Source organism: Haemaphysalis longicornis, unplaced genomic scaffold (assembly GCF_048455015.1).
Source record: "Haemaphysalis longicornis isolate Haplotype H1 unplaced genomic scaffold, Haemaphysalis longicornis Haplotype H1 scaffold_2, whole genome shotgun sequence".
NCBI lineage: Eukaryota > Metazoa > Arthropoda > Arachnida > Ixodida > Ixodidae > Haemaphysalis > Haemaphysalis longicornis.
The window spans coordinates 112694680-112713534 of NW_027526295.1; the positions used below are offsets into that span (position 1 = coordinate 112694680).

Here is an 18855-nt window from a genome sequence, read left to right on the forward strand (position 1 = left end):
ACTAGAGTATAAAATCAGGCAAGTAACGGTGTTTGTACCTCTCAATATGTTTTATCATTGTGATTGTGTTGGTTTTGTTGGCAACACAACTCCTCAAAAATTTCACGAGGTTGTTAGAGGCAGTTCGGCAAAAATTCGGTACACTTTCTGCAAAGCTACCGCCAGCACCAACTCTTCCTTTCGAAAGTTACAGCAATGGTTCTACAAAAGCTACAGAAACTGCAAGTCTTTGTTGCCTTATCAATTTCTGTCGCTACATGCTTCGCTTGATTTTACTGCAGTGTTCTTGATAGGTTCTGCCCTCCAAGCTGAATTGAAAAATAAACTCTGACAAATTCATTGCGAGTGTAACTGCATTTGCTTAGCACCTTCAGAAAGAAGCCTGGCATAATGTCAAACAAAAGCAAACCGACTCGTCTTCCGGAGGCAAATGCGAAAAGAAGACGAAAGTAATTGTTATAGGTCACATTTTTTCTCTAGAAGAAATGGTACCTCTCATCTAAACCCTAATTAAAGTGTCCAAATGTTGCAATTAAATTCAGCCCTCTTTCACACAGAATCATGGGTGTTAACCAAAACCCCGTTCCCCCAAATTGAAATCTCATGTGGTTGCAAGAAAACCTGAATAGAATATTATATAGAGGTGATACTCGATAGTTTTATTCATGCAATGCATTGACATATAGTAAAGTCAAAGTATTCACCGCCAAGAAATGTGCGGTGTCGCAAACATGCACCTCTTAAACCCCTCTTGAGTGGTAAAAGAACAGACGAAAAAAAGTGTCATGAATCTGAACCTGCCAGACGACGGCCTCGCGAAATTTTCTGGAACCTTGCGTTTAAAAAATTTAAACTGAAAAGAAACTTTACGCGCTAAGGTAACAAGCGAGCTAGAGCGAAGTTATTTCGCAAAATGTTTATAGTTTAATTCAATAAATGACCTTCGCCAGACTGCTCCGCATGAAGTAAACTAATAAAAAACTTGAGCAGCTACGCACTAGGGGTGCGAACACTGAGCAAACGGTGAACCTGGCGGCCCTACCTAACCTAATGTTCACTCCTATAACTTTATGGGTGCGTACGCTTGAAGACTCGGCCTAGTTTTTTGCCTGGCTCTGCTTCGAGGCTGGGTCAATCGTTCTGCATGAAGCTTTCGTCAGCCACCAAAAGGGCAATGAACACTTGTTCAGTAAAGTTTGTACAATGTCCGCGAGCTCGTAACATCAAATTTTATGCAAGTCGCTCAATTCTAACCGCCGATTTACTAGCGGTCAGGAATGTGACATTCCTGATTTGACCTTTAGTCGTACCCTCCGTTCTCGAGTAACAGCGAGGCGGTGTCAGCGCCACGATTCTTCTTATTGGGGAGTGACGATCTTCTGTAATCCCCCCGTCGCTCTCTTCGTGTGACACCTGGCAGTTGTAATGCCGTAAGTGGCGGAGAGGAACTGCTTTTATATCCCTGAGGTCACGTCACGGCTTAGCTAGGCATGTGTGCATGCGCAACTTCCATACAGCGCGGCGAGACAAGGCTACGATGAAGTGGGTGTGCACATTTCACGCAAACGCCGTCCTGCGCGCAGGGTGGGAGGAGGTTACGTGCATCTTCTCTCGCAGGAGGTTGCTAGGGGGTGGAAGGCAGCGGAGAAGTGGGCGGAGTTTTCTGGTAACTGAACTCGGCGGAACTAACAGCTCATATAACTCCGCTGTTAAATACTTACGCATAATTCCAGTTGTGTTCATCCAGTCGTGCAGTTGCAATTCCGTTTGTTATAAAAGGTCATGTTTATCCATGCATATGACCACTCATACCTGCCGTCAAAAAGGCTACGAATCAGTCTCGTGCGACGTGCTCCCAATACGCAAGTATATATTTTATATTTCATTTGTCAGAAAACAGACGTATTAAATTTCCACGTAAAACAAAAAAAACAATAATATTGTTAAGCAATTCACGTTGTCATCGCTTTTACCACTCTATTGCCTAATAGCTCGTTCGCAGTGGCAATTTTGTGTCAAATCTAGATATATACAACGGCCCGAAATCCCGCCCCTTATTAAGGGATAGATAACGGGAAGTAGCATCGACGCTTCCTTTTTACCTTAAACGCACAGCGTAAACTCACAGCGCTCTTGCATGCTATACAAATCTAGTCCCTACTGAAGCATCCAAGTCACAGACTAGTATATCATGACTCGATCATAGCCCTATTTTTGCGATGCCCTTCACTTCCTCAACTATTTAGCAGCTAAGTGAGAGGCCCCGACAAGGGTAATATGACGTGTTAGTGACACTTAAAATACTTTTTTTTATTTAAATGCCCTCCAGAATCTGCAACCTGCTGTATGCAAGCTTTTGTCCGAACCAGTTAGAACTTATCTTTTTCCGCTAACTCTGCTGTACATAAAATCACGGGCCACCTCCACTAACGCGAAACCTGGGGACGGGCGAAACATGCCGTGTATAAGTGTATTCTTGGCGTCGTGGCGTTTACGCTCAAGGAGATGAAATGGTTGCGTCGTAGAGGTATACAGCTTCGTGTAAAAGTCTCTTGTCTTTCAAGCGCGAAGTACAGTCGCGCGAGGCGTAATGGGTGTTTTGTTGCTTTTTTTTTTGTGACGCGCGTTACGAAGCGCTCCAGCGCGAGGCGTGAACGAATATCCCGGTGTTCTTTTAGTCCGCGTTACGTTCTACCGCGAGGCGTGAACAAGTTTTCCGATGTTTTAGTACCGTAAATACATGAGGCGACGATTGGGACGACGACGGGAGACGCCAACAGCCCCAGCGCCTAAGGGGTTTCGCTCATAATAAGCCTCAATCCCAGATACAAATTAACAGATTTCTACATTTATGAATACAATACCCACTCTCATGTAGCATGCGCTGCACACGGAACAACCTTTTCGGTTGAAAATAACACACCAGAACGCCACCATACTTGGAGCAGAATCCCAGAGTATAAAAGTGGCAGTTTATAAACATACTCATCGCAGAGCATAATGCCTACGCGTATTTTGTACATGACCTAACCGCTCTGTGGTTTGGTCATCAACGGATAGTACACCTACGTCGTACCCATTGTTAGTTTTCAAATGACACTCAAATCCATAATATGCCTGAACTAGGTAAGAGATTCACTAAGAACTTCACTAAATGGGCAGAAGACTATGTTCACAATCCGAAAATTTCCAAGACATCTACGCACAACACATCCAACTACACACACCAGACTTCCCTGAAGACAAAGTTACGTTTTTATGTAATCGAAATTCAAAATTATAATGTTATGTCAACGTTTTACAAAACACTTTTTATAACACGTATTCAATACCCGGATCCTCTCAGTTGCGTGCCATGCAGGCAGTAACGAAAGAACTCTGAGCAGCATTCCCATTCACCCCCACCAGTTCTAAGAAGGATGGCTCTCAATAGGAATAATTTGGTTATGGAAAAACGCCTGCTTGAACATAAAAAATTCTATACTCGGAAATACGTAAACCTAAGCCTGTGAGCCCTGACTTTTGGTGTGTTTTAGAAAATTCTTCCTTGCGCAAACAAGCGCATGATCAATACAAACGTACAAAATCGTTGAAAAGCACTTGAACAGGGGTATTCCATCAAATTGTGAACATTTTCCCTGGATTTATAGTCTGACCAATACATTTCGTACCATTTACTCAGAACCGAAAAAAGTAATTGTAAGAATTAGAATTCGGAGATTGCCATACTCACTGTGTTTCGGCTTCGCTCAGATTTTTGTAGCGGAAAATCCTTTCAAGGGTGTAATTTTTATAGTCAAAGAGCGCGTATCCTGTCCTAATGCAGAGTGTCTCGTTAGGTCCACCTACAGGAGCGTAGGTCCGGTTCAGAAGAATAAAGAGTGAGTTCCTCTGCGAGAAAAACTGAGGGAGAAAATAAAATGGAGGTCAACATATCTTAATCGAAACATCATTAGTTTGGAGAAGGAAAGCAACATTAAAGTGTGAAATCCCGATAAATGAAGAAGTTCGTCAGAAAATAGAATAAAGATCTTTTATTTATTGTTATTACATTTCAAGGATATTCTTTTTTTATAAACAATAAAGACAATTGTTGCATTCTATTTTACTCTAACATATTTTCTTACACTAAACGTAAGGTGGTCAAAATTGCCTAGAATTTGGCTTAGTCCAGAAATTGCCTATGCAATAACCGCATCCTATGTGCATCAGGTATGTTCAGGGCTATATTTCACAATCAGACTGAAAGAACCCCAAATAACCTGTTATCTTCTCCTATAACCATAGCATGCCGTACATTGGAGGTAAACTTACCAATTAGACAATATTCGCATTCTATGAAGCAATGGCTTCGGCTTAGCTCAGCTAACACTGGATATGCAAATTGAAAGCATGGCTTAGACCGGTCAAGTCTTGGGTTCACTTGGTTAAAGGAGCCATGACGAGAAAACACAAGTTTAGTTCAATTAAAACATTGCCTCGTTAGAAACATACTGACACCACTTTTAACTTAAAAGTCGCTCAAATGAGCTGCATGATTAGGAAAAAAAGGAATAACCATGCAACCCAGTAGCTCATTTCTCGCAACAGAACTTATGATGTGATACGAGACAGCTCTGCGATTGGCGGAGGGCTGCAAAAGGAAACGCAAATTAGGCAGAGCTTATCAGCTTGCCGTACGAGCTATTTGCGCCTAATTGTATGGCACATTCTTTTGAAAGCCATAAGAACGGTGGGACCAACAGTGGAAGTTACGAAAGCAAACGTAAACATCCAAGTACCGATGCGTATGCTGCTATTGGTACTGCGCGCACTGTGCTTGGTTTAGCTGCACAGGACTGCGGAGGTCTGGGGTTGTTTCAGACGACACTGGCCGATCGACGCTGGCGACGATGTCTTACGTGACCGTATTGGTCGAGCGAGCACCATGTTTCGCGAAACGATTGTCTCCATGAACAAAAGCCAGGTACAAATACGTTCACAAACAAACCAACGGCCGAAAACGGCTTGTCGTGGTGTGGTGGCGCCTCCTAGGTTCACTAACGGTAAACAAGGCCCTGTGATGTCCTTGCAGACCACAAAAACGCATGATTAAGCGGAAAAATTAAACTTTTAACTTAAAATCGTTTTTTTTTAGTGAATAAAGCATCGTTGGCAGTCGGACAAGTACTGAGGGCACTATAAAACACAAAATCTTTCGAATATCACAAACGTGTTTTCTCTTTATGGCTCCTTTAACATTTCATTTACTTCTATGGTTATAAAATTCGTCCAAAGCCTGCCGTTATCTACGTTTGTGGTCCCGCTTCCGGCGTTTACGGAGCCGAGCGGCTCACCCTCCCTCAGTCTCCGACTGTGACATCTTGTGGTTGGCATTCCAGACCGTTTGCAGTCAGGCAGCTCGCCTGGAAATAACCGAGGGGCGGTCCGACGCCGGTTACCTACGAAGGCTCAATCCCTCCCACTCCGCGCAACGCTCAAACAAGAGAATGTGGCCCTGCCTCAGTCTCGTTCATGGCCAAGCTCGCATGCACCCGGGGAGTCGCATGGTCAGGCTGCGAACCAGCTTCGGACAGCGCATGCGCCAAGCCTGCAGGGGCGGTGTCAGCGGCGGCGCTTAGTGAACGCAGTGCATTGCGGAGCTCGGCCTGTTAAGTTACGTGACGCTTTGGCAAAGATGCGGCGCACTTGCAGTGAAATGAATGCAAAATCCTCCGCGATGGCAAAACCGGTCGCCCAGTTTAGAAAAGCTTGTATTTTAAAGTTCAGTGTGCTGTATCACATGACCCAAATGTGCCAACGAGGATTGGCGGCCACATCTTCCGTATATTTCCAGCGAATAACTCTCTAACTCATGCAAACACAACCGCGCGCCAACACCCACACGCACACGCACACGCACACACACACACATACACATACACACACACACACAATCCCCCCCCCCACACACACATACACACACATGCCCGCACGTGCACGCAAGCACTCACGCACGCACTCCCGAGCGTACACACACACACGCGCGCACAAACACACACACACAAATGAACCAAACCGACAACCACAACTGAACCGGTATTTTTGCAGGAACTGAACCCCAACCCGAACCGTTATTTTTAAGCATGCTGAACCCGAATCGGAACTGAACCGAAAAAAACAAATAAATGTGACCGGTTCATGGCGAAACGGTTCGATCTTTCGTTGTTGATATTGCTGTCCATGCAATTCAGGCTTTTTTTTTTACCATCAACGTCGTCCCCGCTCGTGCACTTTCCCCTTCAGAAAATTCAACATTATCACACTCTATGTAACAGCAGGGGAAATGAACCAGCCCCAATGTAGCAATGGTCTGTTGCTGCTGGAAGCGCAAGCGTAGTGCAAGCTGACCAATCGAAACGTCAATCTCGGCAGCTTGCAGGGAATATAAAACCACTTTGCCCTTGCCTAGCTGCGATTTTATTGAAGCAATCAAGATGCAAGAGTGCTCCACTGCGCAACAGCGAAGGCCAACACCCGATGTGTGCAAACTGTTTGATTTTCATAATTTGTTGAAAAGGTCCGACACCTGCAAATTGTTAATACTTGACAAGTGCGACCGCAGGAGCTGCTTAGAGGCTCAGCCGTTTGCTGCTGACCACAAGTGGCGTCGATATTCCTTTTCCACGACCGCTTTTCTAAAGTAGATGGAAATCGTGAACGTATACGTGTATCGAGATTTTGATCCACGTTTATTATCACCAGCTGGTTAAAATAAGTCGCCCGGCCTGCAACATAAGCTGCAACTCGGAGCAGAGATATAGCACGGGTCACGAAATGCGCCGGTTTTTTGTATGTGTGTTTAGACGGATAGCAACAAAAGCGAAAAGGCAAATCACGTTGTTTTAAAACATTAGGCAAAAAGTTATTAAAACTGATTCAGTAAAAAAAGCACCACAACCTGGATATTACTGTATACTTTTCTTTGCCCTGCCTTTCACGAAAAGACGTGTCATCAATGCGAAGGAAGTGAGTTCTGTGGTCAGTTTTTGAGGAAAGTACAGTGGACAAGTTGCGTTTTTTACAGATACAAAAAAAACAGGTATGACAGGGAAAACTGTTAAGGTGCGCACTTAATCCCTCGGCGAGAAACTGCAGCCCTCGACCTTGCCTTAGAAGCAGAAACAGTAATAAAGCAGATGACACGGGCAGAAGGCAGGCCGCTACCTCACACTACCCCATTCGCCCAGCGATCACCTTTTCTGCTTGTTCTACAGTTTTTTCTCTTTCAGTTCTGCTTTTTTTCGAAGGTGCACTTGTGCTGACTGCCCTACTCGCTACATTACCTCTACGGCTACTCTTTCCGAAGGGGAGTACTGCTGTGGACGAATTAAAAAGCGTCTACCCAAAAAAAGTCCCATCTCACGCTCCGCGCGTGAAATTTCCCTATCATTTGGTAACAGCATAATCTGTTATAAGATTCCGCAATGTAGCACACGAAACAATAGCCGGGGGTCAGGCGGACGATGACAATCGGATTGTAATATACTCATACGGTATAGCATTCGCAAAAGGAATTGCAGTGGTCAAAAAAATAATGCAGTGACTGAACGTTAACTAAAGCTTCCTTTAGGTGCGGGTAACATATTCAAGAAGGTGAGAGCTAACAAATTAGTCAATGTGACCAAATACATTCATTGGTAGTATTTATGTGCCTGTTGTAGGATCTTTTTGTTTTGTTACAAATATAAAAAATGAGCGCCATTGATATTAGGCACTGGTATTAGAACGCGCCAGTACGCTGGCCTGACTTTAGGGCTTCAAGGTTAGCGTGATGGGCGATTTCATAGCGACGATTGCGATTTCAACAAAAAAGGAAAGGGGAGAAAATATATCCCACAGTCATTTCACTTGGTAGTGGCTTTGTGAATAGTGGCCAGGAGAAAATAAAGTCTGGGTGAGAAAGTAGGTGGCAAAATTTCGCCACTCCATTTGTTTTTAATGTCTCGTAATTGTTTAATGTTTGCTTTGCAAATGCGCCACTACGCTTGGGAAACAGCAGAAGTTTGAATTTTTGTTTGTATTTTGATTTGACAGTCATTTTAAACTAATAAATGTTTTTGTTTTCTAATTTTGGTGCTAATCCAACTCATTGAAGCGGTTGAAGCTTAAACTGCTATATATATATATATATATATATATATATATATATATATATATATATATATATATATATATATATATATATCGCACCAGACTAGTATTCTGGAGGTCGTGGGTTCGGATCCCACCCGGCGGGCATTTTTTCAACACTTTCTTTTCGACTCGAAAAATTCTTCACCTCTTTCTATGACCCACTACAACCTCCCCTTTGCTTTCCGAGGTTTTCTTGACTGCCAACCCTTATTTTCTGTCTTATTTTCACGGAGCCCCTCATTTCCCATTTTCTGATTCGCTACATGCTTAGCGAGGGCCTCTGTTCTGGCAGTCTTGGTGCCAAAAGGAGCTTAAGAGGGTTCAACGCTGGTCGCCCACTCTCGACATGTCGTAGACACTCGAGTCACGGCCCCAGGGTTAAAAAGAAGGTCCCCTTCACCCCGAGTAGTTCGAGTGGCGCTGGCTTCAACCCCCTAGTGCAGGAAACAAAAATATCCTAACATAAATACCCGAGAAAGTGCTGGGGAAACAGCCCCGCCGGTAGCGTAGTGGTTATCGCACCAGACCGGTATTCTGGAGGTCGTGGGTTCGGATCCCATCCGCGGGCATTTCTTCACCACTTTCTTTTCGACTCAAAAAATTCTTCATCTCTTTGTATGACCCACCACAACCTCTCCTTTGCTTTCCGCGGTTTTCTTGACGGCCAACCCTTAGTTTCTATGTATATATATATATATATATATATATATTTTTTTTTCTCGACTTATATTTTTGCTTATTTATCAATGAATCAAAGAAACGTGACAAGCACACGTCATTCGGCCCTATTAAAATATTTCGAAAAAAGCCGAATAGCACTGGCAATGACGACTGCAACCTTGATATGTATCTTTACCGAGTCCCTCGTCCCGTATCTCTCTGTTCTGCTACATGCATTACGAGGCACTGGCTCCAGCAGTTCGGATATGCCAATTGCTAACCCCGACCTCCGACCACGTTCTACGTGGCGGCCGCTGGGAAAGAAGACGTTCTACGTCTCCCACGGTAGTCGAGGGGCGGCGCTAGTTGACCGGCCTCAGAGCTCTTGTAAATATAAACCCCCGCTTTAAAGTCGAGAGAGAAGCCGCTGTGGGGATAGCGTAATGGCGAACGCACCGCACCGGTTTTGCGGAGATGTGGGTTCGAGTCCCGCTCCCGGAAAAACGGCGGATTTTTTCTCGACTTATATTTTCGCTTATTTATCAATGAATCAAAGAAACGTGACAAGCACACGTCATTCGGCCCTATTAAAATATTTCGAAAAAAGCCGAATAGCACTGGCACTGACGACTGCAACCTTGATATGTATCTTTACCGAGTCCCTCGTCCCGTATCTCTCTGTTCTGCTATATATATATATCTATATTTCCTATAGCACAAAAGGCCGGCAGTCATAAACGCAAAGGGAGGCATACGAGAGTAGTTCGGCTTTTTGGCACGATTAGCGAAGTTAACATTTTTATTTATGAAGGACAGGACATGAAGAGAAACTTGCGTCTAGAGTGGGGACCCAACTCACGCCCTCCGATTAGATTTCAGATGTCTTACAAATTCGGCTATCTGGGCCTATGTGTTCTCCGTCATTTTGTGGGGTATCAATAGTTATCACAGCTGTATATGACGCTTGAGGATGGTAGCCAGCGCCACTTGGATAACATGGGGTGAACAGATGATAATGATGATGATGGGTCGATGTTAATAGAGTAAGACCGAATGGGGAAAGATCGCAAAGAGAGCGGTTAGATACCTGAGATAAAGCGGTAAATACTAAAATTGGTGAGCAAGGGCAAAGGCAAAATCAAAGCAATAAGCATGTGTGGTGTAGACGGCCAGCTTGTGATTAGGAATGACATAAAATAAGGTGTGATACATGGCATGAATAAGGTGAAATAGGGCTTAAAATATGATACTCCGTGCGAAACCCGTCTGATAGCAACAATGTGATCGTCGTAAAAGAAGTGATGGGTTGAGTTCGATATGTTATTTCAGAGTTAACGGAAGGGTTTGTGCCCATAGGTCTAGTGCCTGACGTTTAATTAAACTGCAGATGACGGATAGGTGCTCTCCATACCCGCTGCAGAGGGGCTTGAAGAGCCCGGAGCAAGTGTAAATGTGTCGCACGCGAGGGTCTATATGCAATGTAGCCTAGGCGACTTCTGTGTGTTGGTTGCATGTGTCGGTGGTTTATGGTTCGAAGCGTGGTTTTATTATGTGTGGCTTGTTCACTGCCTGTGCATTCCAGTCTGCTTGCCATGTTTTCCGAAGATCCTGTCTGATGCGCGGCATGAGGTGAGGGTAGGGTGCTGTTGTTGCGTGTACTATATTTATAAGTGCAGCATGGCGGTCTCGTTACCGGTGATACCAGGGTGGCCTTCCACCCACCGCATGGTCACTTGGATATTTTCGGATATGCTAACACAATCGTTTTATGAGCAAGAATATTAACATGACTTTTACAAGACTTGACATGGGTTTTATTAACATGGGTTTTACAACAGTCACAAAATCAGCGAAAATTCCACTTAGAACTGGCATTTCGAACTATATAAGTAAAACGAAAAAATGCGGTAGGCTTCTTCAATAAAAACGTTGTTTTTGACATTCAGATTTAGACAGACCAGAAAATCGAATCCCTGCGTTGAACAGGACACGTTATTGGCAGTTTAAGGTGCATCACTAAAAATCTGCGAACGCTTGTGTTTTTCTAGCAAAAACAGGGATGTTTGCATAATTTCAGTCGTTCGTACTCGTTTTTTTCCACTTTCACAAACGACAGGTACGCGATACGTAACGGATCTCCGGTAGCAATAAAATTTCTATAAGAGATTATTTACAAGTGTCCAAAAATGCGACAGCTAGTTTACACGCTCCCTCTGTCACTCTCTTTGGGAAAGAAGCAGGTATAGATAGACTGACGGAAACTGGCACGTGGTTCAATCCCACATTATAGGTTTCAAAGGGCGGTGGGGTAACGATGAAACTTGAAAAGCGTACAAAATGTTCATGATTGTTCGCTGGTGAGGTAGAGACCATTCATAGCAATGGACATATAGGCTCAGTACTGGGATAGTGCAGAATGCGCCCAACGCGAGGGGAAGCGCTAATAAGACACTGGGTCTAGCATCATTAGAGCTGATTCTGTTGCTGACCCATAGACGGCACTGTCATATTCCAAGGAAGACACTTAAGAGGAGTTGTTTTTTCTCGCCATAGGACTGTTGTTAGAGTATTTTAAACATGTTGTTCGTTTTTGGACATTCATGTTTACACTGTTCGATGTCACGCATCAATGTGAGTTTTTCGTCTAAGACTACACATAAAAACTTGTGTTCCTTTTTTACATGAACCGAGTGGCCATTTACTTTAACCCTTTGCGACATGCACCAAACTATAGCTGTCAGAAAACATTAACTACCAGTGCAAGCTTTTCATAACCAAACTTTCACTTAAAAAGAACAAAAAACAAGTCGATCACATAAGTAGTTATTAAACTAGGTCGTGTCCGAATTGTAAACACGCCATCGTAAACTTGACCTCCATTTCCTAACCACCGCTACAATAGAGAACGTATACATTGTTGTTATCTCCAGCCCTTACATATTAAGGTGAGAGCTTCACTTTTGCTTTAATAAACGTTTTATCTAGACAGAAACGGTAACTCCGAGAACACCTGCTTGACATGCCTCAGAACGTCGAGGCGTCCATCTTGCTTTCTTGTTTTTCTTACAGCCTTAATCAGGATGTTAAAGACGCTTCATTAACGAGATGGCAGTAGCGTACCATAGAGCGGGAAATGCGAATGCTGGCTGAGCAGTTCAAGTGCGAATGACGACGATTGCAACTGACAGACTGACAAATATGCTCTTAAAAGCCGCGGGTTCATGCCTTGTTCGAAAGGGTCAAAGGGGCACTGAAAGTGGTTTGGCGGATACATGGGTATTCCCATTTTCAAATAATTAAGCGTTCTAATAATCATTTCTTTCAATACTTTTGTTAGAGCGATGAGTTTTATTAAAGATATTGCCAATCAAAACGCGGCATTTTCCACCCCGCTTTGATTCCCCCTTGTTTCAGCCACGTCCTCGCCCCGCGAGAGCATGCGTTCCCATGATGCCTCGCTTCGCAGTGACGTTTGCAAGAATATTCGGTTTCGGCGTCGTCCGCTACTGCGGCGATATTCTGCGCCACAGCATCGCTTTCGGACAAGGCCACCGGGCTTTCTGCTTTCAGTTTAGCGCTCTTTTTTACTATTTTGTTTATGAATCCTGCACTACGCTTACGGGTGGAAAGGCTGACGAAAGGAATCAGGTGGGACTGTTACGTTTCCATACCACGCCGAAAGATCGCGCAAAAAGAAGCTGACCCTGTTTCCACCCGTACGCGACCACGACTTGTGTTGGACATGGCAGTCTAAAATATTTGAGCAAATGACTAAAGAATGACCTCGAAATTTGTTGGAGTGAGCATGTACATGCGTTCTTCCTAAGCGACCTTGGTTTGTATATTGCTAATTTGGCCCCTCGTTCGCTCCAATGTCGGGTTGATCGTGTTGTGGTGACGCCAAATCTGCACGCACACAGGAAGTATTACTATTCCATTCCGTTCTTCCGAATCGTTTTAAACACTTATAACCGTAACAAAAAAGCAGCCGAAGGGTTGCTCGCTAAGAGACATTTTTAAGAGTGCGTCGGTCGTTCATTTCCGCCTGCAAAATACCCCCCCCCCCCCCCTTGCCTGGACACTCCTATGCGACCCTGGGTTTCTCAACTTGACACGTACACCGTAACGCATATTCCGAGTGATTTTGGAGGGTTAGTGTGAGCTTCGGGCAGCCGCCTGCCCGTTTGTAGGATTGCGGTATTTGTTTGCACAAAACAGATATTGTACCCTCGCTTTTTACCACAATAGCCTGGGGGCACTTCTCTCTCTATAAGGGCATTTCATTTATTGTTTTACGTGCTCAGTACTGCCAGTTGCGACATGGGCAAGATTTGGTGGCCGGCTGCGGCCTGTAAACTCCTCTCCCCCTTTTCCCTCCACCCACCGACAAGCTCCCCTGTTGTCTTATTTAAGTGGAAGGAATGAAAGTGGTTTAGTCTATATAAGGACACATCAATTTCATAAAATACACACATCAGTATTCCTTCCTCTGAAAGTACAATTGTCGTTTTCTATAAACAGCGCACGAGTTTAAAATGAAGAAATAGTGGCAGCGGTTATGCGATTGATTGAAGTTTTATATGGTAGTTTCACAGTTCAACCAAAAAGTGTTGTTTTGGATTCAGGAATGCGATACGTGAACCATGCCACTTAACAAACAACGCAAAATAAAAAGATATCAGGTGGCGATTCCGATGCTCCCTAATGCGATATCTATACGCGGCAGCAGTGCGCTGACAATGCACTCACTCTTGGGTTCTCTAGACGGCAGCGATGATAAGCATCTACGTCGGCGGCGTAAAGTGGGTCTCAGGAAGGGACCCGGAACTGCGTCTTAAGCGAACGCAGATAATATTCACCCGCACGCCTGCCACACGTTTTCGTCAAGCCTCTAGCCGTCGAGCGCCTTGTGCGGGCACAACATACTGCCCGTTACACTCCCCACCGCACACTTTCGGAGAGCGCTGGCTCTCGGCTTCACAGCGAACCGCCCTCCCCTTCCAATTTTGCGACACACTCCCCATTGCGTAATTTCACTGTGCGGTCTTGCAATCGTTCGCTGTTTTTCACTCGTCGGTCTTCCCATCGTTCGTTCGGTCACGACGACGCCGACGCTGTGAGCCCAGGGCACGAGCCAAGGCCACGGAACAAGGTTATAATCTTGCTGCGTGGACCAGAGACCAGCGCCAAAAGGCCGCGCCCTTAAACGTGCTGTCTAGATTGAAACCTGCGACGTTGGGCGAATGAGCGCGAGGCTTTTTTGCCCGCTGCGGTATGACACAACGAACAGTTGCGCCGAAATAACCTGTATGCTAAATCGAGACCCACCCTTTTTGTCGCATCAATGTTTTCTGTTTAAATTCAACGGTTCCTGGCTGGTCACCAGAAAATTTCTTAAATAATAGTTGCGCCGTAAGGTTTCATAATTCCGCCATCATAGCTGATCTCCAGCAGCCCTACTGCTTAGGCTGCGGCTGCGATTTAGCATTGGGTAAGTAGTGATCGCCGTGCTTTTGTTTTACGCTGTACGCTAAATTATTTGGCCGATATTGACTCCGTATTACCTAATAAAGCTTCCGTAACTCCTTTACTGCTCATAACTGAGGATATATTTTCTTGAAGCGTTGCTGGTCGCCCATGAATATGCAGTTGGCACCTCCGCGAAACGAGTGGCCGCCAAAGGTGAACAGCCGAAGCGCCGTAAGCCGAAATACGTATCGCATCAGTGCAGGTGTTGAGTTGTATGAACTTCATGGAGATTACTATGTTTATTACACTCTAGGAACGAACATAAGAGAGATGAACTCATTACGGCACGAACGTTGTCTGGGCGCAGTTTTCAGCTCCAGATCGATCTCCGACGACCATCCGGCTGATCGGTATTGAAGGTGTCTTCGGACAGCGAGCCAGTCACACCACCCGTACTTTCTATCGGCCCATGTGTTCGAGTCGCCGTCGGCGTCGTGTGACAATGCGGTCTGCCAGATCGGAAGTTGGTGTCGCCGTCGTCACTTTGTCATGTTGGCCTGGCCAACGCGGATTGAGGGGGAGGGGGGTAAATAAATACGGACTAACACGGTAGCGTCAGGCGTGCTGCAGCAAGTGTTAATTACCCAAACGCACCGCAGCGACCCGTCCACGCTGAGCAGACAACGCTTCCCTTCCCCGGAATGGTGCGAGAAAACGCCGTGCAATTGCAAGATTTCTGCTTCGGGACGCACGTCGGAGAATCAATGACCTACAACCAAAAGACGACGGAGCCCACAAACACGGCAGGAAAGGGTGTGAACGTGGCAACAAGCTTTGCAACGGAAGTATGAGCTTTCTGCTGCCCTTCAAAGTGCTATACTTTGCACAGATGTCGCTGGCCACCCATTCTAGCGATTTCGCGTGTTCATTTAGTGTGCTCAAAACGCCCTTCAGGAACAAATTGATGTGTCTGTCGGTATCCAGCGCGAAGTTTCAAAATCATTCGCAGACCCTTCTTGCTGGATTACGTTTCTGTCTTCGTCCTCGCACCGAGCAAGGTTACTGACGCCAAGCTAGCTTTTGGCGTTCGCAGTTGAACAGATTAAAGAACTTAAAATTTATTTGCAAAACATCCGCGAAGATGGAATTAGTAATTGTTCGTAGCAGTGCTTTCTCCATTGAATTCATTTCCACAATAAAGAATGTGCAGCCCGAAACTGCGCACAGAGACACATTATTTTCTTGTCGACCTTACTACCTCCTGAAATACAATGTTAGACGTGTTAATCTGAAGACTTCGTCTTGTTACCTGGTATTTCAAATCATTTTAATTCTCTGAGAAAAGCTGCAGCCCCATGCCCTATCATCAGCTTTTTATTTTAAAATATTGCTCCAAACTAAGCTGGGACGGTGCCTGGACTGCGAAGCGGTAAACGAAGGCTGCTACGATTACCATTGCGACGACTCTTGAATTCATACAAGTGGCTCTATAAAGAGTGAAGCAAGATACTCTGCCAGCCCTTTCTTGGCATTCGTGGAGGCGGAGCGCCTAACCCAGCAGAGACAGAAGAAAGAAAATAGAGAGGAGAGCCTGGTGAAGGGTGAGCAGGTGGCCGGCATAGGCGGCTGTGGGGTCATCTCTCTCACTGCATTCTCCTAATCGCTCCTAAATCCCAGCAATCGCTCCTAAAGTGGGGGACTGCGCCAAGTTAATATAATTTTAAAAGATCCTGTGCGTGAATAGGGTTTCCCGATTTGAAAATTTTAGTCGCACAAGCCCTTTCTAGAACATGGTCACTTGTTAGCTTTGGGTGTTATTGTTCGACCCAGGAAGGCGGGGCAGTTTTCCTCTGCGAAATGCAATTTAAAGCTCTGTAACAAGGGTTACCGTAGTGGTTTGATCCTGCTTATTACAATATTAGCATGCAATGGTTGAGCGAGAGCATTTATGCGGGAGGTAAGGAACGAAAACAAGAATACAGGACCAACAAGAAACCAGCGAAATATATGCCGGAGCGTTGCCCTTGTAATCCAAGAAATACTCGCCGCACTACAGGTCTGGAGGAGCGATGGGGACATGAAAGAGCAAGAGTAGCACATTCGACACAAAAATGAGCGAAGAATTGAGGACGAAACAAAAAAACACCTAACACTGGCGTCCATCTTGTTAAAGTGTTCCTGCTTGTGTCTTCGTCCTTTTTTTTCAGTGTCGAAATTTTATCACAAACTAACTGGCGCGAAATTCTCCGTCACACAGCACCAAAGCATGTGTAAATACTTCGCGAATATGTACCGGTAAGAAGGCGATTGTCCAAAGCTTTCAATCACTGTACCAGTAAGAAAGGTATTGCTAATGGGAAACCCTTGCTACTCATCTATTGGAAGGAAACACTCATAACACCGGACACGTTTCCCGACTTGTCGGCTCTCTCTGTGGGGATATATTTAATAACATCAACGTTAGCGGAAGCGTTCAATTGTAGCCGTACACGGAAGTACGCCAGAAATGTAAACCCAAAGAAACACAAAAATTCCGCATGGCGAGGAAATAAGAACGTCCTCAATGCAGATGAAACCTAAGAGCGTGAGGGTTCCGGCTAGTTGGTAATCACAACAGCAGCCACAACAGCAACAGCAACAGATAAAAACACAATAGCAACCGTTGCGATGCGAAGATTACACGAAAGTTATACACCGCTAGATTACAATGACATTTAGAGAACAGAAGGGGAACATGCAACAGATCGTTGTTTATATTCATTAAAATTGTAACAAAAAGAAATATATTGTTTATTAAGAGCAGAATTTCTAATTACTGTCACTTTCAAGATCATTACTCCAGTCGGAAGTGACGTTATGCAGGAGGAGGGCTAACTGCACTTTGTTTCTAATCGCAAAGCTTGCTCGTAGCCACAAATCTGTGGTTAGAGGAACTACGTAAAAGTGAAACACCTGCGCTTGTTCGCTCACAGCCGGGTGGTTCGTTGGAGAGCGTGCTTCAGTGCAAGAAAACCTCGTGGCTAGGCTGTGTTTAATGGCTGCTTGCTTAGCGTCCATAGTCACGGCAATGTTATAGTGCTATATTTCATTCTGTGCGTGCGTTTCACCACAGGGGAAAAGCTGAATTTATTCATTTAGTATATGTAGCTGGACAGTACACTGCAAATCCAAAGCAAAGGAAAACATTCACAAAAACGGTTTGCGTAGTTTTTAAGTTTGCTCGTTATGTGTTTAGAATTCCTAGATCTGAGCCATTTCCTTATGGTAGCATATAGACCTCAACTGTAAAACTCGTTGAATTGTTGCTGTGTTTTATATATTTTTGCTTTTGTTATCTTTAAAATTATCTACGTGCAAGCTGTGATAATGACCAAATCTCATGGCAAACTGGCAATTGTTATGTTGCTACGGATATTTTTAGTCAAGTCGGGAATTCGGGAAATACTTAATCATCAGAATATTTCGCCCCGTATTATAAGGTACATTGGTGTATTTCGGCGTAAATGGGTGTCGAGTGCTTGCTTAAGAATCGGCCTATAATTTTATGGCAAGAGAAGCAGACATTACTTCTTATATACGAGAACGTATCTCCTATTAGGAACTACAATTACATAGAAATTGTTCACTATTTCTCTATGAACACCGCACTGTGGCCGGCCAATCGCCGTCATATCTGACTAATTGCCTTATGCTTTCAGGCCTAACTAATTTATAAACTGAATAATTTATAATACTTCATCAGCACTATTTTCAATCAACAAAAGTCTATAAAATTTAAAAAACCAATAAGGTATAACACAGGCTATTTCTTGTTACGGGGAATTACAGGCCTACAACTCACACCAAAAATTGAAGGGGGACTGGGCACCCTTCAGGGGCTCAGCTGGTGTTTTCATCTAACTGAATTAGGCATTTTATTTGTAATGGGGTATTTATAGCAACGCCAATAACAACTTTTTAAAAGCTATTTTTGGTAATACGGAAATAAATAAAGAGTGAGCGTATTACAAAGCAATGATTTTTTAAAACGGGGAGCGCAGAACTTCTTTCTAGGAGCTTTGTTCTCACATTTCAGGATTTTATACTGGAAGTCGCAGGCGCATTTCAACCGTTTGTCACATCATGCCGTGACCAAGCTAAGCACTTTGATTCACCTAACCAAGAGCCAAACGGTTATACATCGTTCGTGCGCATATTTGTAATTGCTAAGTACCTCGTACCTTCGCCCTTGTAGTAAATAGTACCTTTTAAGGAACTGAGGAAGTGGATTTTTTTTAATGAAGAATATTGCGGTCGTCTTTAAAATATAAAGCGCGGCTGCAACTAAAGTAAATGTTGCCTTAATGAATTTGCAGTTTTCTTGCTACAAAGGAAAATTGTGTTCTTTCTATGTCCTAGGGAGCATCAAGTTCGCTAATCGAAGGGCTTCTCAGCCATTGTACATAAAGTAAACAGAATGCTACAGGCAAAGGCGTCGTGACTTCTGTGACCCCAATGCTCAGCTTTCTGGTTAAAATCATCGTTTTCAGGCCACAATTCTTGCGATACCAC

The 18855-nt window shown here is 44.3% G+C and overlaps 1 pseudogene; it reads right to left on the reverse strand.

The window, feature by feature from the left end:
* The window catches only part of LOC144168226 (uncharacterized), a 56482-nt pseudogene that overhangs the window by 36534 nt on the left and 1093 nt on the right, over window positions 1-18855 (reverse strand).